The sequence below is a fragment of the Hylobates moloch genome, unplaced genomic scaffold, assembly GCF_009828535.3.
Source record: "Hylobates moloch isolate HMO894 unplaced genomic scaffold, HMol_V3 SCAFFOLD_1, whole genome shotgun sequence".
NCBI classification, from domain to species: Eukaryota; Metazoa; Chordata; class Mammalia; order Primates; family Hylobatidae; genus Hylobates; species Hylobates moloch.
Window position 1 is genome coordinate 74,685,129 of NW_026652276.1, and position 27,756 is coordinate 74,712,884.

At 40.7% G+C, this 27,756-nt stretch overlaps 1 long non-coding RNA gene across 1 annotated transcript in view; it reads left to right on the forward strand.

Annotated features, from left to right (window-relative positions):
* Positions 1-10,169: 10,169 nt before the first annotated feature.
* LOC131383906 (uncharacterized) overlaps positions 10,170-27,756 on the forward strand; it is an 84,796-nt gene continuing 67,209 nt past the window's right edge. The window contains exon 1 of the long non-coding RNA XR_009214307.1: positions 10,170-10,220. This is a non-coding gene — a long non-coding RNA (uncharacterized LOC131383906). The remainder of the gene's footprint in view (positions 10,221-27,756) is intronic.

The window sequence follows — 27,756 nt, forward strand, 5'->3', positions numbered from 1 at the left end:
AGGCAAGCAGCTTCAAGGTGCTCAAGCTTGGTTCTCAGTGAAGAGACATTTGCAGGGTGTGGGCAGATGTCTGCTCAGTCCACAGCCTCCCTGAAGTTAGGTTTGATATCAGCCCGTACACCAAGCTCAGGTTTGGTTAGCGCAGTGGCTTCAGGCTTTGGTTCTGACACCAAGACCACCTGGGGTCTAATCCTAGCTTCACCTCTACCTAGACCTTAGACAAGTTACTTAGTGTCTGTGTGCCTTGGCTTTCCATAAAGTAGGAAAGACAATAATAGCCCCTTCTTTGTAGGATTTTAATGAGAACCCTGGTGTGAATGATTTGGGGTTTTAAGGAATGATTTCCTTACCAATATTCTTTTTACCATGTTTTTCTATCCTCAATATAATTCACCCCAAGATTTCAAATAAAAGATTCCCAAAGGCCGGCACAATTCATCTGCATGTCGACTTCGGATTTGAAAAGCAATCAGTTTTCATTTCCAATCTGTTCTCGCTGGTCACACACTGAATCCCCTTAGGAAATGCAGTCAGCTCAGATGCCCCATGTCTGGTAGGTTTCCTCTCCTTGCTGGTGTTAAAACCTTAGCTGCCACACTCTTCCTTGTAGGAGAGTGAGCACCTTTCTCTTTCTAGGGCTGCTTTATCCCCAGCACCTAGCTGTTTTCTCATAATACCTACTTGGAAAATCTGTTTCAAGGATTCTGGCAAGCATTTAATTGGTAACTTTCTCAAAGTTTTACATTATTAAGAGATTTGTAATGCTGAAGCCAGATTTCAAAGAAAATACTTCCTCAGTAACTCAGAAAATATAACTAGTATTCTGCATTAGCTGTAGGGGCTACCGTGGCTTCAGTCTTGAACACATAGGTGTTTCATCCATTTGTTAAATCTTCTCTGTGCAATTCTAGGCAAGCTCAAGTTCCCTGTGGTTGGCTAATCAGGAATTAAGAAGAGAAAACGGTGTCCAGCATGGTATTTTTCATGCGCGTCCATGTGAAGAGACCACCAAACAGGCTTTGTGTGAGCAACATGGCTGTTTATTTCACCTGGGTGCAGGTGGGCTGAGTCCGAAAAGAGAGTCAGCAAAGGGTGCTGGATTATCATTAGTTCTTATAGGTTTTGGGATAGGAGGTGAAGTTAAAAGCAATGTTTTGTGGGCAGGGGTGGATCTCACAAAGTACATTCTCAAGGGTGGGGAGAATTACAAAGAACCTTCTTAAGGGTGGGGAGATTACAAAGTACATTGATCAGTTAGGGTGGGGCAGAAACAAATCACAATGGTGGAATGTGATCAGTTAAGGCTATTTTTACTTCTTTTGTGGATCTTCAGTTACTTCAGGCCATTTGGATGTATACATGTAAGTCACAGGGGATGCGATGGCTTGGCTTGGGCTCAGAGGCCTGACATCCCTGCCTTCTTATATTAATAAGAAAAATAAAACAAAATAGTGTTGAAGTCTTGGGGCGGCAAAAATTTTTGGGGGGTGGTATGGAGAGAGAATGGGCGATGTTTCTCAGGGCTGCTTCAAGCGGGATTGGGGCATCGTGGGAACCTAGAGTGGGAGAGATTAAGCTGAAGGAAGATTTTATGGTAAGGGGTGATATTGTGGGGTTGTTAGAAGAAACATTTGTCGTGTAGAATTATTGGTGATGGTCTGGATACGGTTTTGTATGAATTGAAAAACTAAATGGAATAAGAGAAGGAGAAAAACAGGTATAAAAGGTCTAAGAATTGGGAGGACCTAGGACAACTGATTAGAGAGTGCCTAAGGAGATTCAGCATAGTCCTGCCAGCAAAGATTATTTGTTTACTTTAAGAGCTAAGAGTGGCAGTTTGGGGATAGCACAAGGAGATATCAGCTGTGATGGCTTGGAGAAACAGTGTAAACCGGCAGTGTAAACAAGAGCAGGGCATGTATGAGTAGTTGAGAATGGAGAATAGGAGTATGACTAGACAGAAAATAGGGAAGACAAGTTTTTTGGGGGCACATTCTAAGTTGGTCCAGTGTCTGGAATGAGACTGGGGCCTAATAAAAAGGAGCTCAAATGGGCTGTACCTTGTAGCATTCCGAGGACAGGCCTGAATTCTGAGAAGCGACAGTGGTAAAAGTATTGTCCAGTCCTTTTTAAGTTGGTGGCTGAGCTTGGTGAGGTGTGTTTTTAAAAGACCTTTAGTCCGTTCTACTTTTCCTGAAGACGGAGGACTGTAAGGGATATAAAGGTTTCACTGAATACTAAGAGCCTGAAAAACTGCTTGGCTGATTTGACTAATAAAGGCTGGTCTGTTATCAGACTGTATAGAGGTGGGAAGGCTAAACTGAGGAATTATGTCTGACAGAAGGGAAGAAATGACTGCAGCGGGCTTCTCAGACCCTGTAGGAAAGGCCTGTACCTATTTAGTGAAAGTGTCTCCCTAGACTAAGAGGTATTTTAGTTATCTGACTCAGGGCATGTTGAGTAAAGCTAATTTGCCAGTCCTGGGCGGGGGCAAATCCTCGAGCTTGATGTGTAGGGAAGGGAGGGGGCCTGAATAATCCCTGAGGAGTAGTAGAATAGCAGATGGAACACTGAGAAGTTATTTCCTTGAGGATAGATTTCCACGATGGAAAGAAAATGAGAGGTTCTAAGAGGCGGGCTAGTGGCTTGTACTATAGCATAGCCTGCCTTTGCTGGTGTGTGGCGATTAGGCCTGGTGGAACTGACATAAATAAATCAAGCGTGATCAGGGTGAGGAACAGGAAAGAAGGAAATATGGGGAAATGGGGCGAATGTCAGGTGGATCAGAGAGATACAGTCATGGGGGTCAGGTGTGGTATCAGGAATAATGTGGGAGGCTGGATTGAAGTCTGGGCCAGGAACAATGGTAATTGTGGGACTTAACAAAGAGTGAGTATAGCTGAAGGAGCCGGGGAGCAGAAAGTATATGCATCAGGTATGAGGAAGAAAATAGATTTTGGAAGTTATGAGAAATGTAGAGAGAGAGTTGAGCATAGTTTGTGATTTTGAGGGCCTCTAAAAGTATTAAAGCAGTGGCAGCCACTGCACACAGACATGAGGGCTAGGCTAAAACAGTAAGGTCAAGTTGTTTGGACAGAAAGGCTACAGGGTGCGGTCCTGGCTCTTGTGTAAGAATTCTGACCGCACTAACCATGCCTAGGAAGGAGAGGAGTTGTTGTTTTGTAGAAGGCATTGAGGTTTGGGAGATTAGTCGGACACGATCAGCAGGGAGAGCACGCATGTTTTTATGAGAATTATGCCGAAATAGGTAACAGATGAGGATGAAATTTGGGCTTGACTGAAGTAATGGGGGCTATCTGTGATGCCTTGTGGCAGTACAGCCCAGGTAACTTGCTGAGCCTGATGGGTGTCAGGGTCAGTCTAAGTGAAAGCAAAGAGAGGCTGGGAGGAAGGGTGCAAAGGAATAGTAAAGAAAGCATGTTTGAGATCCAGAACAGAATAATGGGTAGTAGAGGGAGGTATTGAGGATAGGAGAGTTTATGGGTTTGGCACCACGGGGTGGATAGGCAAAATAATTTGGTTGATAAGGTGCAGATTCTGAACTAACTTGTAAGCCTTGTCTGGTTTTAGGACAGGTAAAATGGGGGAATGGTAAGAAGAGTTTATAGGCTTTAAAAGGCCATGCTGTAGCAGGCGAGTGATAACAGGCTTTAATCCTTTCAAAGCCTGCTGTGGGATGGGATATGGGCATTGAGCGGGGTAAGGGTGATTAGGTTTTAATGAGATGGTAAGGTGTGCATGATCGGTCGCCAAGGAGGGAGTAGAGGTATCTTATACTTGTGGGTTAAGGTGGGGGGATACAAGAGGAGGACACAAAGGAGGCTTTGGATTGGGAAGAAGGGCGGCAATGAGATGCAGCTGTAATCCAGGAATAGTCAGGGAAGCAGATAAATGAGTTAAAGTGTCTCAGCCTAATAAGGGAACTGGGCAGGTGGGAATAACTAAAAAGGAGTGCTTAAAAGAGTATTGTCTAAGTTGGCATCAGAGTTGGGGAGTTTTAAGAGGTTTAGAAGCCTGGCTGTCAATACCCACAACAGTTATGGAGGCAAGGGAAACAGGCCCTTGAAAAGAAGGTAATGTGGAGTGGGTAGCCGCCATATTGATTAAGAAGCAGACAGACTTACCTTCCACTGTGAGAGTTACCTAAAGCTCAGTGTCCATGATAGTCTATGGGGCTTCCAAGGCGATCGGGCAGCATCAGTCTTCAGCCGCTAAGCTGAGAAGATCTGGGAAGGAGTCAGTCAGAGAGCCTTGGGCCAGAGTTCCAGGGGCTCTGGGAGTGGCTGCCAGGTGAGTTGAACAGTCCGATTTCCAGTGGGGTCCTGCACAGATGGGACGCGGCTTAGGAAGAATCCCAGGCTGCCGGCATTCCTTGGCCCAGTGGCCAGATTTCCGGCACGTGTAGCAAGCTCCTGGGGGAGGAGGTTCTGGAGGAACACCTGGCTGCTGCAGTTCAGGCGTTTGGAAGTTCTTGTGTGCTGGAGATGTGGCTGGGGTTTGTCTCACAGTGGAGGCAAAGAATTGCAACTTTTTTCTACTATTGTACATCTTGAAGTTGAGGTTAATTAAGTCCTGTTGTGGGGTTTGAGAGCCAGATTCTAACTTTTGGAGTTTTATTTAATATTGGGAGCAGATTGGGTAATAAATTGTATATTGAGAATAAGACGGCCTTTTGACCTTTTAGGGTCTAGGGCTGTAAAGTGTCTCAGCATTGCTGCCAAACGAGCCATGAACTGGGCTGGGTTTTTTATGTTTGATGAAAAAGAGCCTAAATGCTATCTGATTTGGGATAAAGAAAAAGGAGCATTAACCTTGACTATGCCTTTAGCTCTAGCCACTTTTTTAAGAGTAAATTGCTGGGCAGGTGGGGGAGGGCTAGTCACGGAATGAAACTGTAAGCCGGACTGGGTGTGAGGAGGGGAGGTGATAAAAGGATTATAGGGTGGAGGAGCAGAGGCTGAGGAAGAATTGGGACCTAGCTTGGCCTGGCGAGGAGGGGAGAGGTTAGATGGGTCTGTAGAAAAGGAAGGTTAGAAAGACTCAGTGATGCTTGGGGTTGGGATTGAGGGGACAGGCAGGAGGGAAAGAAGGAAGATTTGGGATGAGTTGCATTGGGCACAGAGACTAGGAAGGGACTGATGTGTAAAAGAATGCCTGGATGTCAGGCATTTCAGACCACTTGCCCATTTTATGACAAGAATTATTTAGATCTTGTAGGATGGAAAAATTGAAAGTGCCATTTTCCTGCTGTCTGGAACTACTGTTGAGTTTGTATTGGGGTCAAGCGGCATTGCAGAAGAAAATAAGATGCTTAGATTTTAGGTCAGGTGAGAGTTGAAGAGGTTTTAAGTTCTTAAGAACACAGGCTAAGGGAGAAGAAGGAGGAATGGAAGGTGGAACCTTGCCTATAGTGAAGGAGGCAAGCCCAGAGAAAAGAGTAGAGACACGGAGAAGGGGTGGGGGGGGGTTCTTGCCCTCCAGAAAAGCAGAGAAGGGGTTGGGGCCTGGAAATAAGGGATCGGGGTGCAGAGATAAGAGGTCGGGGTGCAGAAATAAGCGATTAGGGGTTCTTGTCCCCTAGAAAAGCGGGACTTGCCACTAAGAGTGAAGGAGAAGGGTTTGAGGGGTACTTGCCCCTCCCCCAGAAAAGCAGAGAAGGTGTAGAGACAAGGAGAGAAGGGGTTGGGGTATATGCCCCTTCCCCAGAAAAGCAGAGAAGGGGTAGAGACAAGGAGAGAAGGGGTTGAGGTACTTGCCCCTTCCCCAGAAAAGTGGGACTTGCCACTAAGGGTGAAAGACCAAGGCAGGCGTCCTTGTGTGGTCTGATACCTCTGAAATGTGGGTGAATAATCAGAGAGGCATCCCTGCAATGATTAAAAACCAAGAGAAGGCTGCTTTCCCAGTCCGTGACCAGTGCTGGAGTTTTGGATCCACGGATAAAACATGTCTCCTTTGTCTCTACCAGAAAATGAAAGGAATTGAAATTAAGAGAAGGGAGAGATTGAAGTGTGGCGCCAAGATTGAAAGGAGAAAGAGGTTGAGGGATAGTGAGGGAGGTTGGAGAAGAGAGTAAAAAGAGGCCGCTTACCGGATTTGAAATTGGTGAGATGTTTCTTGGGCTGGTCGGTCTGAGGACCTGAGGTCGTAGGTGGATCTTTCTCATGGAGCAAAGAGCAGGAGGACGGGGGATTGATCTCCCAAGGGAGGTCCCCTGATCTGAGTCATGGCACCAAATTTCATGTGTTTCCGTGTGAAGAGACCACCAAACAGCCTTTGTGTGAGCAACATGGCTGTTTATTTCACCTGGGTGCAGGCGGGCTGAGTCCAAAAAGAGACTCAGCAAAGGGTGGTGGATTATGATTAGTTCTTATAGCTTTTGGGATAGGAAGTGAAGTTAAGAGCAATGTTTTGTGGGCAGGGGTGGATCTCACAAAGTACATTCTCAAGGGTGGGGAGAATTACAAAGAACCTTCTTAAGGGTGGGGGAGATTACAAAGTACATTGATCAGTTACGGTGGGGCAGAAACAAATCACAATGGTGGAATGTGATCAGTTAAGGCTATTTTTACTTCTTTTGTGGATCTTCAGTTACTTCAGGCCATTTGGATGTATACGTGTAAGTCACAGGGGATGCGATGGCTTGGCTTGGGCTCAGAGGCCTGACAGTATTAACCTTCAGAGACTTTGAAAACCAAAGCCATCAAAACTTGTGAAGGAAAAGAAAGCCTGCTCTTAAAGTCTGGGGCTCCTCCAGCATGTGTCCTAGACACCTCTCTATCTTCTTTCATTCTTCTTCCCTCTCCTCCCCTTTCTGCCATTTACACACTCCTGAGAACTGTACTTACATCCATGGCTTTAGAAATCATCTCTAAATTTGTAGATATTTGGAAAGGAATTCTCCTTGTTCCTCTCCAAGGCAGATGGATACTCATCAGATGGCTGGCCCCCTTTCAAAGTAGGCAGAATCACTGCATACTGAAAGATCAGGTCATGAGAGTGCCTCTTTAAATTGTTTCTTCCTTTCTCTTGGCTTGAATATTAAAGACCAATACTCAATCACTCATGAGAGGAGGCTCTGCCACCTTGCTCTGTCTCTTCTTTCCACGCAGCTGGCTTGATTGGCTGCTTGAGGGCTTAGTACTTCCAAGTATACCTGGCCACCACCACCATCTGGTTGTTGTCAAATTTTCCTGGACTTCCTTCTTTCTCTTCCCCATGCTTGGTATAATTAGGGCAAGGGCCCACTTTGCATGGGGCAGAGATTCAGCCTTCCATTTCTCTCTCTCTCTTTCTGTCTCTCAGGTTGGTATTTAAATGTATTTTTTGGCTACTGCCTCTCTCTCTCTCCCTCTGGATCCGATGAATATTTTTTAGTTGTATTTTGCATGAAACAAATTGAGATTTGTTAGCTTAGAAAGATAGGGTTATAGTGGTCCTCTGTTGTCTTTACCTCCTAGCACCCATTTACTCTTCTGGAAATAGTTACCCAGTGTCTGGGAAACTACCCTCTTCCCCACCCTCGATTCATGTTCTTTGTGTGTCCATGGAGCATGTGACTCCAGCCTGGGCAATCAGAGCATTACATTGGCCTGGCCACAGCACTTGTTTCAGGGATCAGAAACCAGTGTAATTTTTTTTTCAGGGCTGTTAAGCAAATGCTCTTTTCCATAGACTTGAGCTGGGAAGATGTGGTGTTGGAACTTCTGGCAGGCATTTTCCAATCACAAGGAGACAGCCTACTTGAGAACAGAGCCAGCACACAGGGTTGTGTTAAGGTATGAGTGGAAAGATACCTGGTCTTGTGCCATTGAGCTAAGGATAAAGTACCCCTGAAACCAGGCCCCTGTGAACTTTTTTTGAGACAGGATCTCACTCTGTCACCCAGGCTGGAGTACAGTGGCACCATCTCCGTTCACTGCACCTCTGCCTCCTGGGCCCAGGTGATTCTCCCACCTCAGCCTCCTGAGTAGCTGGGACTACAGGTGTACCATGATGCCAGGCTAATTTTTGTATTTTTTGTAGAGACAGGGTTTGGCCATGTTGCCCAGGCTGGTCTCGAACTCCTGGGCTCAAGTGATCTGCCCATCTCAGCTTCCCAAAGTGCAGAGATTTTTGGAACGAGGCACAGTGTCTGGCCCCCCTTTGAACTTTTCATTTACAATCTGGTATATTCTGTTTTCTTAAGCCAGCTTAGAGATCATCTGTCACTTAAAATGGGAAAATACCAATTGAAGAAGGGGAATGCAATTTCAAGCTCTCTAGTTTACTAGAGTTTTCATTGTTCAGATTTGGGGCCCATCCCCAGTTAATTATTAAATGGTGCTTTGATTTATTCAGCTATTTTTCATTGTGTTTATATCTTCCCCAGGTTGATGGGGACAGGGTTTGAGTGTTCTTAAATTCCCTAGTGACAAGATCATATTGACAAAACCAAAGTTTTATCCCAGTTTGAGAATTCTGAAATTTATGTTTTCAGACTGTACTTTTGGCTTTTACATTGAGGTCTATGATCCATTTCGAGTGTGGTGTGAAGTAACAGTCTAAAATCTTTTTTCTTTTTTTGGCGGGGGAGGAGGATGTCTAACTATTGCAGACCCTTTATTTTTTAGGAACTTGTCTTTTCCCCATTAGATCGCCTTGGCACCATTGTTGAATATCAATGCACCATAAATCTAAGACTTTATTTTAATTCAGTATATGTGACAAACCCAATAACATAGTGTTACAATTATTTATTTATGCAATCATATCTTTTAACATCATAAAGAAAAGAAAACATATTTGTATCAGGTTGGTGCAAAAGTAATTGTGGTTTTTGCCATTTTAGGTTGGCGCAAAAGTAATTGCAGCTTAGAAGTAATGGCAAAAACCGCAATTACTTTTGCGCCAACCTAATACAAGGTGTTAACAGTTTTCATTTCTTTCTGTAGAATCCTCTTAACATCTGGTGTTATTTCCTGTAATCCAGATAACTTCAGTGTTTATTGTAAGGCAGAACTGATAGCAATATATCTCAGTTTCTGTTTATCCAGAAATGTATTTACTTTCATTCTTGAAGAATAGTTTTGCTCAATATAGATTAATTCACCAACAGTTAAGAATTTTGAATGTTGTAACAGTGCTTTCTGGTTTCAGATAAGAAGTCAGCCATTAATTAACAATACTGTTGTTTCCGGTGTGTGATGAGTTAGTTTTCTCTTGCTCCTTTTAAGATTTTTTTCTATGTCTCTGTCTTTCAATTGTTTGACTATGAGATGTTTAAATGTGGATCTCTTTGTATTTGTTCTATTTTTTTTTTAAGATTCTTGGATCAGTAGATTGTTTTCATCAAATTTAAGAAGGTTTAGCCATTATTTTTAAAAACAGGTTTCCCTTATCCTCCCTTTCTAGAACTCCCATTTCACGTATGCTAGTAGGGTTGTCCCACAGGTCTCTGAGGGACATTTTTCTTCAATCTTTCTCTGTGTTCTTCAGGTTACATAATTTCAAGTAACCTATTTTAGTGTTCATTGTTTCTTCTGCCATCTCAAATCTGCTATTTATTTTTTTTAATTTTTCAGCTGTAGAATTTTATATTTTATATTGAGTTTTTCTATTCAAGAACCATTGCCATCACATTTTCTTTTAATTCTTTAACTTATTGCCTATATTTATATGCTTTGAAGCTTTCTGCTAAATCTAACACCTAATCCAATTCAGGGTCAATTTCTATTGATTGCCTTTCCCTTGACTGTAGGTAATACTTGGCTATTTCTGTTCATTTCTTATGATTATTTTCCCTGAACACTGGACGTGATAAATAATATTTTAACTACACTGGATTATGATGATTTTTTTTCCCTGCTGGTTAGTTGATGGTAATATTTTGTCTGCTTGGATGATTTAGCCCTTTAGAATCTTTCTTTCCTGTGATTTGTGGCTGCTGATGTCTCTGCTCAGTTATTGTTATTTTTTCATCCAGGGTTCTCAGGGGTCACATCTATATCTATATAGCTTAGTGGTCAGCTAATGATTTGTTATAGATTGTACTCAGACACTTTGAGCCTATAATTCTTCCTCCTCGGCTCATGGGTCTGTATGTGGACTTGGGAAGTATTTTTAAATTTCAGTCAGTTGTCTAATCAGTCTCAATTTTTATTCCTTTCTAGGTCCTCCCAGACCTACCGTGTGAGTGCACACATCCTTCCAGTCAACCAGAGGTATGTGGAGAGTTTATGTGGCTCCTCTGTGGCGCTCTCATTTCAAATAACTTCCTATTAAAGTTCTGGACCGTCCTCTGGTCACATGATTCTTTCCAACTGGAACTATAACTTTAGGCTGCCAGTGTTGCTGACTTGGCATTAGCAGAGCCACTGATTACCAGTGCTGTTACTTTTTACTGATGGCATAGTGGGATGTGGATTTCCACGTTCTACTCCAAATCAAGTCATCCTCCCTCCAGCAATGAGGCTTTCACTTTTCATGGCCAGCCTCACCCTGGCACAATTACTGCCCTGACTGAGCTGGGGAAAGGGAGGAGGGAATGTGAACCACCATAGGCAAGAAAGCCACAGACTCCTAGTGTTCTTATATAGAGTTCTAGCAGCTTTTATGAATAAGCATTTCTCAATTTGGTGTTTACCTTTAGTCAATTACCAGAGCTCTGAAATGGTTGTCCATGAGAATTTTAGCCCGTATTATAGTTGTTTTTGGGGGAATGTATTTGCCAACGTCTTTATTTAGTTGTTTTTGGGGGCGATGTATTTGCCAACCTCTTTATTTAGTTGTTTTTGGGGGCGATGTATTTGCCAACCTCTTTACTCTACCACAGCCATTGGTCATTTGTTTGGGTGTTTTGGAATGCTAAAATTATATCTACTTCTTGAATATATTCATATCTTTAATTTCTCCTACCATTTTGAATCAATAGGAAATTCCTCTTAGTCAAAACCATTCCCTTGTAATTACATAAAGGCTTTGAAAGTTTGGTTTCTCCTGTAATCCACTCATCATAACACTCGCCATGCCAAATTGCAAATTACCTACTTAATTATCTTTAACCACCACTAAGCTGTAAGCTCATTATGGTAGAGACTAGGTCTCTTTTGTTCATCAGCTATATTTCCAAGGCCTAGCACAGTCTGATAAGAGGCATTTAGATTCATTTATAAATATTTGCAAAAGAAATGAGTAAACTTCTCCTGCTCTTATGGATCCTCATCTCATGTAGGTGAGGCTGTGCTGAGGCAAAAGGGAGTGCACAGGATATGCAGAAGGCACTGAAACTAACATTCTCCCTCTAAGTAATCAGTTACCTGGGTTTTCTTTGTTTAGGAGAACACTCCTTTGCTCTCCAAATGAGTGAACATTTAGCTCATTCGCATTTTACTTGGTGAACCCTCAAATTGTTTTTGAGGGCACTTAGCGTGTAGTTACAGTTTTAGGAAGGCAGTGTGATAGAGTGGAAAAAATAGGGCTAGAAATTTTGATCTCGCCTCTGTAAGTAACTAGTTGAATGTCATCTTCTCTGGCTCTCTGTTTTTTCATTTGTAAAATGAGAAAGTTGTACTATTTTATTGGTTTTCAAACCCGGCTGAGCAGGAGAATAAACTATGAGCATTGTCCTGTTGTTAGAATCCCCAGGTCTGAGTTGCGGTAATCTGTGTTTGTCAAAGCTCCAATCATGGTATTTTTATTTTTATTTTTTTTTTTGTAATGAGTTTTCACTGGCAAATAGAAGGCATTTGAGAATCCTTGAACTAGATGATCTCAAAGACCCCTTTCAGTTCTAACCTGATTCTCTTCCATTCCTCTCAACAAAAGAGACACTCTCTTTGGGTTATGCACCCAGGGTTACTCCAAGCCTCTGTGTGGGGAGTGTGTCTTTGAAAATGTAGCTTATTCAGAGAAAAGGAAAGACAGCTTCTGGCTTGATTTTTGTGTAGTCACACAAAACTGAGGTTGCGTGTGCCCCCCAGGGTGAAGAACTTAATGAGAAATGGGAGTTGGATAAATAAAATTTACATCGTTTTTGGCTGACTGATAATTGATATAGGTAAGATACTGCCACTTATCTAATAAATGAGGCTAGCAGTGTATTTTCATTTCTTTATCTTTCCAAACCTGCAAGTGAATGTCTGCTATTGTTTCTTATTTCCCAAGCTTTAGAAAAGCAGTCCTTCCCAGCATGTACTTACTTTTAAAAATAAATTAAATGAGACCTTGCCTGCAAAGAGGGTACACAGTGTACTATAAACAGGACTCCTCTTAACCAATTCCCTGGTCTGTTTTTCTGGGAACAGAATGAAATAAACTTGAGGAAAGTATGGCAAATAACTGCCTAGGTCACGTAAATGTTCCTGTTCAAATACAGGCATTGCGTTCCTCTTTGTGAGAAATAAAGACCCATCTAGGTCTCTAAAAGGGAAGCTGAGATCAATGGAATATTCTGAAAATGCTAGCGATCTCTGTGATGTCAGAAGAGAATGCCTTATCTGGATGCCACAGGCCAGTATTTGCTAAGTCAGGCTATCACCAGACAAGCCTAGTTTGTGACACAAGGGATGTTCTCCCAGTAGAACTGCAGACTCTTACTTCCCTACTCAAGGATCCCCAGTGAACTTGGTGCTATCGTTTGGCAGGTAGCGATTTTATTTTGAAGGCAGGAAAATAATAAATAGTTTTAACATATAGTTTCCTAACCCAGTGATTCTCAGTCTTCTTGAACTGATAAACCACTTTATTTGATAGAAATATCTGATAATAGTAGACATTTTGATTAAATTATAACATGTGCCCCAGCAGAAACATAATGTATCCATTAAAAATAATACAGGTTGGCTGGGCATGGTGGCTCATGCCTGTAATCCCAGCACTATGGGAGGCTGAGGTGGGCGGATCATCTGAGGTTGGGAGTTCAAAACCAGCCTGACCAACATGGAGAAACCCTGTCTCTACTAAAAATACAAAATTAGCCAGGTGTGGTGGCGCATGTTTGTAATCCCAGCTACTCGGGAGGCTGAGACAGGAGAATCACTTCAATCTCTTGGGAGGCAGAGGTTGTAGTGAGCTGAGACCATGCCACTGCATTCCAGCCTGGGCCACAGAGCAAGACTCCATCTCAAAATAATAATAATAATAATAATAATAATAATAATAATAATAATAATAATACAGGATGAGCATCCAAAAATCCAAAATCTGAAATGCTCCAAAATCTGAAATTTGTTGAGTGCTAACATGACACCACAACGACAATGCAACTGTGCTGCTTAGTTACCTGGAATGCATTCTTTTTTCACTGCATTAATGGTATTTCTTATTTTTACTGTTAAGTATTTGTGTGTGAAAAGGTAAGAAAATGATTGCTTATTGCTAGCATATCAATTCAGAGTCAGGAAAGATGGTGAGACCGAACAACCACAGATTGTCCAAATGAGTGGCTGACACAATGATACCTTTGCTTTCTGATAGTTGAATGTACACAAACTTTGTTTTGTGCACAAAATTACTAAAAATATTATATAAAGGTAACTTCAGGCTATATGTTTAAGGTATGTATATAACATAAATGAATTACATATTTACACCTGGATTCCATCCTTAAGATATCTCATGTATATGCAAATATTTCAAAATCTGAAAAAAATCCATCATTTGAAACATTTCTGGTCCGAAGCATTTTGGATAATAGATAGGCAACCTGTATATACAAACAGTGGCTCAATATATGAAATGCTTTTGTCTCCAAATAATAAAATGGGATTCAAGATAGTGTGGAAAATATTGCTAATATATAAAAATAGACAAAGGAAAATTACTTGAAAGGACTGTGCAGGATAATAACTGCATGAGAATGGTAGCGTTAATAGGTTTTTCCTTTCTCATACTTCCTGTAAGATGGTTTTAAAAAATTTATTATATGGTTAATTGACAATGAATGGTATTTAAGTGAAGCTCATCTAATGGTCTCAGCAGCCATCTCTACCTCCATGTCTCCTCTTTCCTCATGCACTCCTTCAGTCAAAGAGTAACAAAGGAACAGGACAACTGCTTTTTTTTTTTTTTTTGGAGACAGAGTTTCGTTCTTGTTGTCCAGGCTGGAGTGCAGTGGCACGATCTTGGCTCACCGCAACCTCCACCTCCTGGGTTCAAGCGATTCTTCTGCCTCAGCCTCCTGGGTAGCTAGGATTACAGGCATGCACCACCATGCCTGGCTAGTTTTGTATTTTTAGTAGAGACAGGGTTTCTCTATGTTGGTCAGGCTGGTCTCTAACTCGCAACCTCAGGTGATCCCCCCACCTTGGCCTCCCAAAGTGCTGGGATTACAGGCTTGAGCCACCACGCCAGGCCACAACTGCTCTTATATGGGAAAGAGACTTACAGGTTTGAGTTGACTGTAGGCTTAATATGAATCTGGCATTCTCGAGCTTAGGTGATTTTGAGGTGATGGACCACTAAGCACACCTAGACTATTATGCAAAGCATGAACTCATCTATCTCACAAAGAATATTAACAAATTATACTGACAAGGAGGAACTCTGAGACATGAATGCTGAAAATACTCTTCTACCTGCTCACTCGGTCCTGCACTTGAGTCACCACCTAAACCCATTCTACTCGAGTCCAAATATAGCTCTTTAATCTAATCCAGTCTTCACTACCATACTACCTACTCTGCTTTAAAATCTTTCAATACTACCTATTTTCTACAGCAGCCAACTTTCAACACGATGTTTCAGTCAAATGAACTTCCACGGCATTTTCTTTTTTTTTTTCTTTTGAGACGGAGTCTCGCTCTGTCACCCAGGCTGGAGTGCAGTGGTGCAATCTCGGCTCACTGCAAGCTCCGCCTCCCGGGTTCACGCCATTCTCCTGCCTCAGCCTCTCCGAGTAGCTGGGACTACAGGTGCCCGCCACCACGCCCGGCTAATTTTTTGTATTTTTTTTTTCAGTAGAGACGGGGTTTCACTGTGGTCTCGATCTCCTGACCTCGTGATCTGCCCGCCTTGGCCTCCCAAAGTGCTGGGATTACAAGCGTGAGCCACCGCGCCCGGCCTTCCATGGCATTTTCATCTCTGTCTTTGCTCACACCATTCTCTCTATCTGGTGTATCTGCTCTCTTCCTTGATAAACTTTTACTCATTTACTCATTGGTAAAAAGCCTCCTTGATAAGCTTTTACTCATTTACTTAGCTTAGAAATTACCCATTCTATAGTGGTTACCACAAAGCTACCATGGAGTGACTTGCTCCCCATTTACTCTTCCATTATATTCTTTACATATTGCTGTTACACAAATCATCATGTTACACCACCAGGATTTACTTCCAGTATTTTTGTTTCTTCTGTTCCCATACATTCAACTCCCCTTGGGAGGGACCCTACCTTGTTAATCTTTGCATACCCAGATTATGAATATACTTCTGACACACAACAAATAACAATAAATATTTGTTGAATGAAAAGGCATTGATTTATCAGTCACTGTGTGAATGAGTGAATGAATCAATGAAATGGCAGCAATCATTTTCCAGAATAGTGGAATAAGGACCTCTGAAAATCTGCTCAGCTGGGTGTGGTGACTCATGCCTCTAATCCCAGCACTTTGGGAGGCCAAGATAGGAGGATAACTTGAGCCCAGGAGTTTGAGACCAGATTGGGCAACATCGCATAACCTTGTCTCTACAAAAAAATAATAATTCAAAAAATTAGCAAGATGTGGTTGCATATACCTGTAGTCCCAGCTCCCCAGGAGGCTGAGGCAGAAGGATCACCTGAGCCTGGGAGTTTGAGGCTGCAATTAGCCATGACTGCCCACTGCATGCCAGCCTGGGCAACATAGTGAGACCCTGTCTCAAAAAAAGAAAAAAAAGAAAAGAAAAGCTACTTCTCCATAAAAGCAATGAAAATACTAGCAAAAACTGTTAAATGTCAAAATTAAGTTTGTCAGAACTTTGTAAATTAACTAAAGGCTTGCAACAATTTGAGGACTGTTTATTTAGGAAATATGGCTGACTCTTGATAGGAACAGTGATCACTGTGGGGTTTTAATTTGCTTAAACCCATCCCTTTCCTCCTAGCTCTGCAGTAGTCTTAAAAACTAGCATCCTCACAACTATGTTCACTATGGAAACAAGCAGTCTAGAAGTCACTGGAGGAGACATAATGAATTTGAAGCTCCCCAAATATCCAGTCACCAAAGAATTGTCACTATTTGACCTTTCTGGCTCCATTCTCAGAGCTTGCATTAGTTAGACCTGACACAGTTCTCACTTTATGCAAATAGCCCTACCTACAGAGCATTTGTCAAAGACAATCAGCAGCAACTGCTTAACAACACAGCTGCCTGAGGCAGGGTTACCAGTTGGGACTAACAAGAGTCTGACCAAAAATCTTCAAAGGAAAACCTTGAGAATGAAATGTCCATAGAGCTTCAACATGGCTGGGTGTGGTGGCTCACGCCTGTAATCCCAGCACTTTGGGAGGCTGAGGTGGGTGGATCATCCAAGGTCAGGAGTTTGAGACCAGCCTGATCAACATGGTGAAACCCTGTCTCTACTAAAAAGACAAAAATAATGCGTGGTGGCGCATGCATGTAATCCCAGCTACTCAGGAGGCAGAGACAAGAGAATCGCTTGAACCTGGGAAGCGGAGGTTGCAGTGAGCCGAGATCGTGCCATTGTACTCCAGCCTGGGCAACAAGAGCAAAACTCCATCTCAAAAAAAAAAAAAAACAAAAAAAAAAACAAAAACACAACATATTTCTTGGAATCTAAAAGGCCACATGCATCTACCAGGATATGCACATGCCCAAGTAGGCCTGATGATCACGCCTCTGGATAACTTTGAAGCTCTCGATAAGCAGGAAGTAAAGGCTAAGGCAGAGCTATAAACTGACTGCCAGAGCATTGAAAGCATGCTCCATCATACACAAAGGTCCTTGACAAAGTCTAGGAAATATATTGATTGGTTGAAGACATTTAAGGGAAGCTCTGTCCAATCACTAGCTGGCCATTAACCTTACTGATTGGAGACTTCAGTGGCCACATACAACAACAAAATAGAGTATTTTACAGAGTTAGTTCAGGAAAGCCACTAAACAAACAAATATATTAACAACTACCACAACAAACAGCAATAACAACAAACCCTGGGGAAGGGGGGAAGGGAAAATCTGATTTCTTGAGTTGGCACATTATATTATATAAAATATCCAGCTTCAATAAAAGGTTATGACACATGCAAAGAAACCAGAAAGTATTGCTCATTTAGAGGAATAAAAACAGTCAATAGGAACTGTCCCCAAAGAAACCCATATGTTGAATATACTAGGCAAAGACTTTAAATCAGCTATTAAATATTATACATATATTCAAGAACTAAAGGAAATTATGTATAAAGAAGTAAACCAAAACATAAGAACAATGCCATACCAAATAAGGAATACCAATAAAAAAAGAAAAATTATAAGAACCAAATGGTAATTATTTTCAAGAGCACATGAAACATTTTCCAGGATAGATCATGTACTTGACTACAAAACAACAAATCACAATAAATTTAAAATAAATAAAATCAAAGTATACTTACAAATCCCAGTGCATTTTAATTGGAAATCAGCAATGGAAAGAACACTGGGAAATCATCAAATATTTAAAAACTAAACAACACACTTCTAAAAAATATATGAGTCAAAGAAAAAAATCATGAAGTATTAGAAAATATTTTGGACTGAATGAAAGGAAAATGAAACATATAAAAATTTATGAGATGTGGCAAACATAGTCATTTAAGTGAAATAGCCCAAAGTTGTCTATATTAGAAAAGAAAGAAGGTCTAAAATTAATAATCTAACATTTACCATAAGAAACTAGAAAAACAGCAAAACAAAAACATAAACCAAAAGTGAACAGAAATGTGGAAATAATACAGACCAAAATGAAGATTAATAGGGAAATAAAATCGATAGGGAAAAATTAATGAAGCCCAAACTTGGTTCTTTGTGAAGATCAACAAAACTGATAAATCTTGATCTAGACTCACCATAGAGAAGACATAAATTACTAAAATTAAGAATAAAAGAGGGACACATCACTATCCAAACTACAGACATTGAAAAGGTTTGTAGAGAATACTAAGAAAAATTTATGCCAATGTGGTACATCCATACAATGGAATATTTTTTTTACATGCTACAACATGGATAAACCTTGAAACATTGTACTAAGTGAAAGAAGCCAGACACAGAAGACCATGTATTTCATGATTTCATTTATATGAAATGTCCAGAATAGGTAAATCCAGAGAGACCAAAACTAGATTCATGGTTTAGAAAGAGGCCAAAAGGAGGTGAAAAGAGGCAGTGACTGCTGATGAATATGAGGTTTTATTTTAAGGGATGCTGAAATGTCCTGAAATTAGTTAATGGTGACTAGTGTACAATTTTATGAATACACTAAAAGGCCTGAATTGAACACTGTAAAGGGGCCAACTTTATTGTATATGAATTTTATGTTGATAAAAATTTCACAGGACTATAACAAAATTAATGGGGAAAATAAAGGCCTCCCTCAACCCCTCCAGAAAAACCTCAAGTGCTTTGTATTTGCTTCACTTGAGTCCATTCTCGACAGAGCCTTCCATGTGGTTAAAACTCAAGTTATGTTGTTCCCCCTACTCAAAACCCTTTAAAGGCTTTTCAAGTGTGGTCGTACCCAGTTGAGATTTCTATTAAAAATGGAGATTCTCAAACAGAATTCTTATTAAATATGCAGATTGATAGATTAGAATATTTTCATCAGAATCTTCATTTTCCAAGACTCTCTTCTTTTAGTTCTTACTCATACTAAGTTTTAAGAACCATCGATCTAAACTTAAATCTAAAAATCATTAGTTTGACTTACAGGGCTTTGTATGGCTTGGTCTTCCCTCCTGCTCCAGCATCATCTAATTCCACTTTTGGTTTACTCTGCTCTACCCACATTGTCTGTCTTCCATTTCCTTGTATGTCTAGGCTCTTTCCTGATCCAGGACCTCTCTAGATGCTGTTTCCATAGCCTGGAACACTCTTCCCACCATTCTTCACCTGGAGAACTCCTCTTCTTCTCTGACAAATTTATAGAGGTACATCTCTTACAAAGTTGTGTGGAAGGCAGGTAATGGAGATAAATCAAGTGAGCTGGGGTGGACGACATCAGGGAGAACACACAGCTCATCTAAAGGACACAGCAGCTACTCATTCCTGTCTACTAAGATTATGCAAAGTGCTCAGGCAGGGTTGACTCATGTAAATTTTATAATGCGGGCTAGAGAATGCGGAGGATTGGAGAGGATCATGGCGGACAGGAGGCAGGACTAGATCGCAGCTCCAACTCGGATGGACAGAGCAGCGTGTGGAGGCTTGCACGGTGAATTTTTGCTCCAGTTCGACTGCAGGAGTAAATCAGGAAACCTGAGAGGACCCACAGACTCCCTGAAGGAAGCAGATTACTCCTGCAGGACCTGGGAGACACCACAAATACTGTGAGAGCCCAAACTGTGGAAGTGGGAAAGGGAGATCGTCCACCCTCAAACACACACACCCGACTGGGGGAACTGAAGGCCTAGATTACTGGAGAAGATTTTGACCTTACCTGGAGCTGAATCAATTTAGAGAGCCTGGGCGAAATACAGGGGTAGAGGAAGCAGCGGGAAATGCCCTGGGAACTCACTAGGTCCCCAAGCAAGACGTTTTTGCCTGGCCTCACAGGGGTCCTTCAGCAAGGCAGCCAGAGGTGCTGGGAAAAGGCCACAGAAAGAAGGAAATCTCCAGCTAAATGCGTAAAAATTTGAACTGATAGAGAAGCCTCCTGGCCAGAACTCAGGGGAAGGTGTGAATCTGGTGTGCAGACTCCATAGGTGGGGAAAGAAGGAAAGCCATATTTGTTTTCACAGCTGGGAGGCGGGTAGCCTGGGGCAAGTTCTCAGCCCTGCTCACCCACTGCCTGGAAACAGGCTTAGTGCTGTTGGCAGGGGCATGGTGAGAGTGAGACTAGTCCTTCGGATTGCATGGGAGCTTGGTGAGGCCTGTGACTGCCGGCTTTCCCCTACTTCCCTGACAGTAGAGGCAGTCATAATCCTCCTAGGAACATAACTTCATTGACCTGGGGCCTTATCCCCATCCTCCACAACAGCCACAGCAAGAACCTCCCAAGAAGAGTCTGAGCTCAGACATGCCTAGACCTGACCCAAACTCAGTGGTCCTTCCCTACCTGCCCTGGTTACTGAAGACAAAGGGCATGTACTCTTCGGAGTTCTAGGGCCCTGCCCACCACCTGTTCCTCCCCATGCTACCACAGCTGATACTCTCTGGAAAGCACCACTTCCTGGCAGGAGGCCAACTAGCACAAAAATAGTGCATTAAACTACTAAAGCTAAGAACACTCACAGAGTCCTTTTGACCACTCTGCCACCTCCACTGGAACAGGTGCTGGCATCCATGGCTGAGAGAACCACAGACAGTTCACATCACAGGACTCTGGGCAGACAACCCCCAGTACCAGCCTGGAGGCCGGTAGACTTGCTGGGTAGCGCAATCCAGAAGAGAGAAAACAATCACTATAGTTCACCTCTCAGGAAGCCACATCCATAGGAAAAGGGGGAGATTACTACATCAAGGGAACAGCCTGTGGGACAAAAGAAGCTGAACAACAGCCTTCATCCCTAGACCTTCCCTCTGACAGAGACTACCCAAATGAGAAGGAACCAGAAAACTAACCCTGGTAATATGACAAAACAAGGTTGTTTAACACCCCCCAAAATTCACACTGCCTCATCAGCAATGGACCCAAACCAAGAAGAAATACCTGATTTACCTGAAAAAGAATTTAGGAGGTTAGTTATTAAGCTAATCAGGGAGGCACCAGAGAAAGGCAAAGCCCAATACAAGGAAATAAAAAAATCATACAAGAAGTGAAGGGAGAAATATTCAAGGAAATAGATAGCATAAATGAAAAACAGTCAAATCTTCAGGAAACAATGGACACAATTATAGAAATGCAAAATGCTCTGGAAAGTCTCAGCAATAGAACTGAACAAGTAGAAGAAAGAAATTTAGAGAGCTCGAACACAAAGTCTTTGAATTAAGCCAATCCAACAAAGACAAAGAAAAAAATAAGAAAATATGAACAAAGCCTCCAAGAAGCCTAGGATTATGTTAAATAACCAAACCTAAGAATAACCGATGTTCCTGAAGAAGATAAATCTAAAAGTTTGGAAAAAATATCTGGAGGAACAATTGAGGAAAACTCCCCCTGCCTTGCTAGAGACCTAGACATTCAAATACAAGAAGCACAAGAATAACTGGGAAATTCATCGCAAAAAGTTCATTGCCTAGGCGCATTGTAATCAGGTTACCTAAAGTTAAGATGAAGGAAAGAATCTTAAGAGCTTTGAGACAAAAGCACCAGGTAACCTATAAAGGAAAACCTATCAGATTAACACCAGATTTCTCAGCAGAAACCCTACGAGATAGAAGGAATTGGGGTCCTATCTTCAGCCTTCTCAAAGAAAACAATGATCAGCCAAGAATTTTGTATCCAGTGAAATTAAGCTTCATATATGAAGGAAAGATACAATCTTTTTCAGACAAACAAATGCTGAGAGAATTCACCACTACCAAGCCACCACTACAAAAACTGCTAAAAGGAGCTCTAAATACTGAAACAAATTTTGGAAACACATCAAAACAGAACCTAAAGCATAAATCTCACAGGACCTATAAGACAAAAGTACAATTTAAAAAACAAAAACTAAAAACAAAAAACCAAGGTACACAGGCAACAAATAGCACAATGAATGGAATGGTACCTCATATCTCACTATTGACATTGGATACAAATGGCCTAAATCCTTCACTTAAAAGATACAGAATTGCAGAATGGATAAGAATTCACCAACCATCTGCTGCCTTCAAAGACTCACCTAACACATAAGGACTTGTACAAATTTAAGGTAAAAGTGGAAAAAGGCATTTCATGCAAATGGACACCAAAAGTGAGAAGGAGTAGCTATTCTTATATCAGACAAAACAAACATTAAAGCAACAGCAGTTAAAAAAGACAAAGAGAGACATTATATAATGATAAAAGGCCTTATCCAACAGGAAGATATCACAATCTTAAACATATATGCACCTAACACTGGAGCTCCCAAATTTATAAAATAGTTACTAATAGACCTAAGAAATGAGATAGACAGCAACACAATAATAGTGGGGGACTTCAGTATTCCACTGATAGCACTAGACAGATCATTGAGACAGAAAGTCAACAAAGAAACAATGGATGTAAAATATATCCAAGAACAAATGGATTTAACAGATCCAGATACATACAGAACATTCCATCCAACAAAGACAGAGTATACATTCTATTCAACAGCACATGGAACTTTCTCCAAGATGGACCATATGATAGGCCACAAAACAAGCCCCAATAAATTTAAGAAAATTGAAATTATATCAAGTACTACCCAGACCACAGTGGAATAAAACTGGAAATCAACTCCAAAAGGAGCCTTTAAAAACATGCAAATACATGGAAATTAAACATCCTGCTCCTCAGTGATTGTTGTGTCAAAAATGAAATCAACATGGAAATCAAAAATTCTTCGAACTGAACAACAGTAGTGACACAACCTATCAACACCTCTGTGACGTAGCAAAGGCAGTGCTAAGAGGAAAGTTCATAGCCCTAAACGCCTACATCCAAAAGTCTGAAAAAGCACTAACAGACAATCTAAGGTTAGACCTCAAGGAACTAGAGAAACAAGAACAAACCAAACCTAAAACCAGCAGAAGAAAGGAAATAACCAAGATCAGAGCAGAACTAAATGAAATTGAAACAAAAAATAAATACAAAAGACAAATGAAACAGAAAGCTGGTTCTTTGAAAAGATAAATAAAATTGATAGACCATTAGCAAGATTAACCAAGAAAAAAGGGAGAAAATCCAAATAATGAGAAACAAAATGGGAGATATTACAATGGACACAATAGAAATACAAAAAAATCATTCAAGTCTACTATGAACACCTTTACGTGCATAAACTAGAAAATCTAGAAGAGATGAATAAATTGCTGGAAAGATAAACCCTCCTAGCTTAAATCAGGAAGAATTAGATACCCTGAACAGACCAATAACAAGCAGTGAGATTAAAGTGGTAATTATAAAGTTACCAACAAAAAAAGTCCAGGACCAGCCAGAGTCACAGAAGAATTCTACCAGACATTCAAAGAAGAATTGTTAGCAATCCTATTGACACTATTCCACAAGATAGAGAAAGAGGAAACCCTCCCTAAATCATTCTATGAAGCCAGTAGCACCCTAATACCAAAACAGGAAAGGACATAACAAAAAAAGAAAACTACAGACTGATATTGCTGATGAACAACTCTTACCACTCCTCTTCAACATAGTTCTAGAAGTCCTAGCCAGAGCAATCAGACAAGAGAAAGAAATAAAGGGCATCCAAATCAGTAAAGAGGAAGTCAAACTGTCACTGTTGGCTGATGATATGATCCTTTACCTAGAAAACCCTAAATACTCCTCCAGAAAGCTCCCAGAACTGATAAAAGAATTCAGCAAAGTTTCTGGATACAAAATTAACGTACAAGAATCAGTAGCTCTTCTATACACTAACAGCGAACAACCTGAGAATCAAATCAAGAACTCAACCCCTTTTACAATAGCTGCAAATAAAAATACAATACAGTACAGTACAATACAATACAATACAATACAATACTTAGGAATATACCTAACCAAGAAGGTGAAAGACCTCTACAAGGAAAACTACAAAACACTGCTGAAAGAAATCATAGATGACACAAACAAATAGAAACACATCCCATGATCATGGATGGGTAGAATCAATATTGTGAAAATGACCATACTGACAAAAGCAATCTACAAATCCAACACAATTCCTGTCAAAATACCACCATCTTTCTTCACAGAATTAGAAAAAAAAAAACCCTAAAATTCATATGGACCCAAAAAAGAGTCTGCATAGTCAAAGCAAGACAAAGCAAAAAGAACAATTCTGGAGGCACCACACTACCTGATTACAAACTATACTATAAGGCCATAGTCACCAAAACAGCATGGTACTGGTATAAAAAATAGGCACATAGACCAATGGAACAGAATAGAGAACACAGAAATACACCCAAATACTTACAGCCAACTGATCTTCAACAAAGCAAACAAAAGCATAAAGTGGGGAAAAGACACTCTTAACAAATGGTGCTGGGATAATTGGCAAGCCACATGTAGGAGAATGAAACTGGATCCTCATCTCTCACCTTATACAAAAATCAACTCAAGATGGATGAAGGACTTAAATCTAAGACCTGAAACTATAAAAATTCTAGAAGATAACATTGGAAAAACCCTTCTAGACATTGGCTTAGGCAAGGATTTCATGACCAAGAACCCAAAAGATAAAGATAAAAACAAAGATAAATTGCTGGGATTTAATTAAACTAAAGAGTCTTTGCATGGCAAAAGGAGCAGTCAGCAGAGTAAACAGACAACCCACAGAATGGGAAAAAATCTCCACAATCTATACATCTGACAAAGGACTAGTATCCAAAATCTGCAATGAACTCAAACAAATCAACAAGAAAAAAATAACCCCATCAAAAAGTGGGCTAAGGCTATGAATAGACAATTCTCAAAAGAAGATAACTAAATGACCAACAAACATGAAAAACTGCTCAACATCACTAATGATCAGAGAAATGCAAATCCAAAACCACAATGCGATACCACCTTACTCCTGCAAGAATGGCCATAATAATAATAATACAAAAAAATAGCAGATGTTGGCATGGATGTGATGAACAGAGAACACTTCTACACTGCCGGTGGGAATGTAAACTAGTACAGCCACTATGGAAAACAGTGTGGAGATTCCTTAAATAACTAAAAGCAGAACCACTATTTGATGCAGCAATCCCACTACTGGGTATCTACCCAGAGGAAAAGAAGTCATTACACAAAAAAGATACTTGCACACTCGTTTATAGCACCACAATTCATAATTGCAAAAACATGGAACCAACCCAAATGCCCATCAATGAAGGAGTGGATAAAGAAACTGTGAGATACATATATATATATATATATAATCTTCTAGAATGTTATCTTCAAAAAATGATTTAGGGAGGGTTTCCTCTTTCTCTATCTTGTGGAATAGTGTCAATAGGATTGGTAACAATTCTTCTTTGAATGTCTGGTAGAATTCTTCTGTGACTCTGTCTGGTCCTGGACTTTTTTTGTTGGTAACTTTTTAATTACCACTTTAATCTCACTGCTTGTTATTGGTCTGTTCAGAGTATCTAATTCTTCCTGATTTAAGCTAGGAGGGTTTATCTTTCCAGGAATTTATTCCTCTCTTCTAGATTTTCTAGCTTATGGGTGTAAAGGTGTTCATAGTAGACTTGAATGATTTTTTGTATTTCTATTGTGTCAGTTGTAATATCTACCATTTTATTTCTCATTGTGGTTATTTGGATTTTCTCATATATATATGAAGGTATATTTTATATGTATGATATACATATAATATACGTATATGATATGATATATATATATATGAAGGTATATTAGCCATAAAAAGGAATGAATTAATGGCATTCACAGCGACCTGGATGAGATTGGAGAGTATTATTCTAAGTGAAGTAACTCAGGAATGGAAAACCAAACATCGTATGTTCTCACTCATAAGTTGGAGCTAAGCTAAGCTATGAGTACGCAAAGGCACAGAAATGACACAGTGGACTTTGGGGACTCAGGGGGAAAGGGTGGGAAGGGGGTGAGGGATAGAAAACTACAAACTGGGTTCAGTGTACACTGCTCGGGTGATGGGTGCACCAAAATCTCGTAAATCACCACTAAAGAACTTACTCATGTAGCAAAACACCACCTGTTCCCCAATAACCTATGGAAAAAAAATAAAAATAAAATTTATAATGCAGGCTAGAAATTCAGATTTTGAGGGGATTAGGTGGCAGTCAAATTCACATATTTTAAAAATAGTGTCCAGACCAAAAGATCTGCACACCTCTGGGGCAACATGCAGCCTGAATCTCCAGGTAGGATCCCAAATTTGATTGTTTTTATGTCACTTCTTCAGAGTCCACCTCAAACTCTTTAATCTGAAACATATCTCTTCATAGCATCCACAGCGCTTTCATATATATCTCTTACTGCAATTTGTAATTATATTTAATAGGATTTTTTCCAGCATCACCATCCCCAATTCCCCACCCACAGAGAGGCCAAACAGACCTGCAAGAGTTAATCAGTTCCATATCAGGGATTGTTTCAGAAGCTGATGTCATTGAAGGGTAAGATGGGTGATACGAACCTAGCAAAAATAAACCAAAAACTTTTTACTCACTGACTTCAAGGGACACGGAAAGAACTTGCTGTATCCTTTCTCAATATAGCAAATAAAAATCCATTTACAGGAGATGTACATATATGCATGCTGTACTGGATTTGGTAGTTAAACAACTGAAGTGTGATCATCAGATTTAGACAGACTGAGTACTTTGGAAGCAAAGAAAAAGAATGTAGCTTAGAATGAGTGGAGAGGGTGTCAGGAAGGGCTTCCAGAAGGAAGGTCTTTAGAGCTGAGAACTAAAGATTGAGAAGCAGATACCAGGTGAAGAAGTGGGAGAATGGAAGAGGGAGGAGGGAGGAGAAAAGATCCAAGCAGAGAGGATAACATGTGAAAAGCCCTGGGAGAGATAGAGCACGTATTCAGTATGGCCAGAGCACAGAGGGATGGCAGAGACTTGAAGAAAGCAGGGGACAGCTCCTAAATGGCCAGGTAAACTCTGTTAAGGCATTTGGTCTTTGTTCTTTTTCTGCAGACATGGGGAACTTTTGAACAGGGAAAAAGACCCTGTTCACAGGAGGGGTTTATGGGAAAAAAAGAAGATTAAGGGTCAAAACGATACATTATTTTATAATAGCTAGAAGCAGGCCAGTGATCTGCCCAGAAAGGGAAAGCATATCCTTAGGAAGGAATGAGCTCCCTGCATCTGGAGTTAACTAATCAAAGGTGGATGTGCCATTATCTGGATATTGAATTTGTTGAATTAAGACACAAAAGGCCCTTCCAACAACTTAGATTTCATGACTTACAACTTTTCTCCTATCACTCTTAAGGAATGGAATAATTAAAAAGAGAATTAGAGTGCAAGAAAATTGACTTCGTTTTGAGAACTGTTTGAGACTTTGGAATTTCTCTTGAAATAACAGAAAACAGTTAATTTAGTTATTCAACAAGGGCCTTCTTTGTCTGACTCTGTGTTTGGTACTGAACATACAATGTGGGCTAAGAAGATCTGGTCTCTCTGCCTTCATGGAGATTGTGGTCTAGCGGGGGAGATAGACTTTAAACAAATAAACACTAAAATAAACAGACAATTATAAATATTGGTGCATGCAATAAAGGAATATAATAAGGTACTACACAAATGAGTGACACAGGAACTAATTTCAAGTGGGAGAGTCTGGGTAAGTCTCTCTGAGAAATGACACCTCCACCGGATTGTGGATGGCAGGGAAGAGTTTTCAAAATTGAGGAGGAGTAGAACCATGAGGGAGAAGACCATGCAAGCAGAACAGAGTAGGGGCTGAGGAAGGAGAAGGCTGGGCAAGTTCCTGGAAATGGAAGTGAGTCAGTGTGATTGGAAC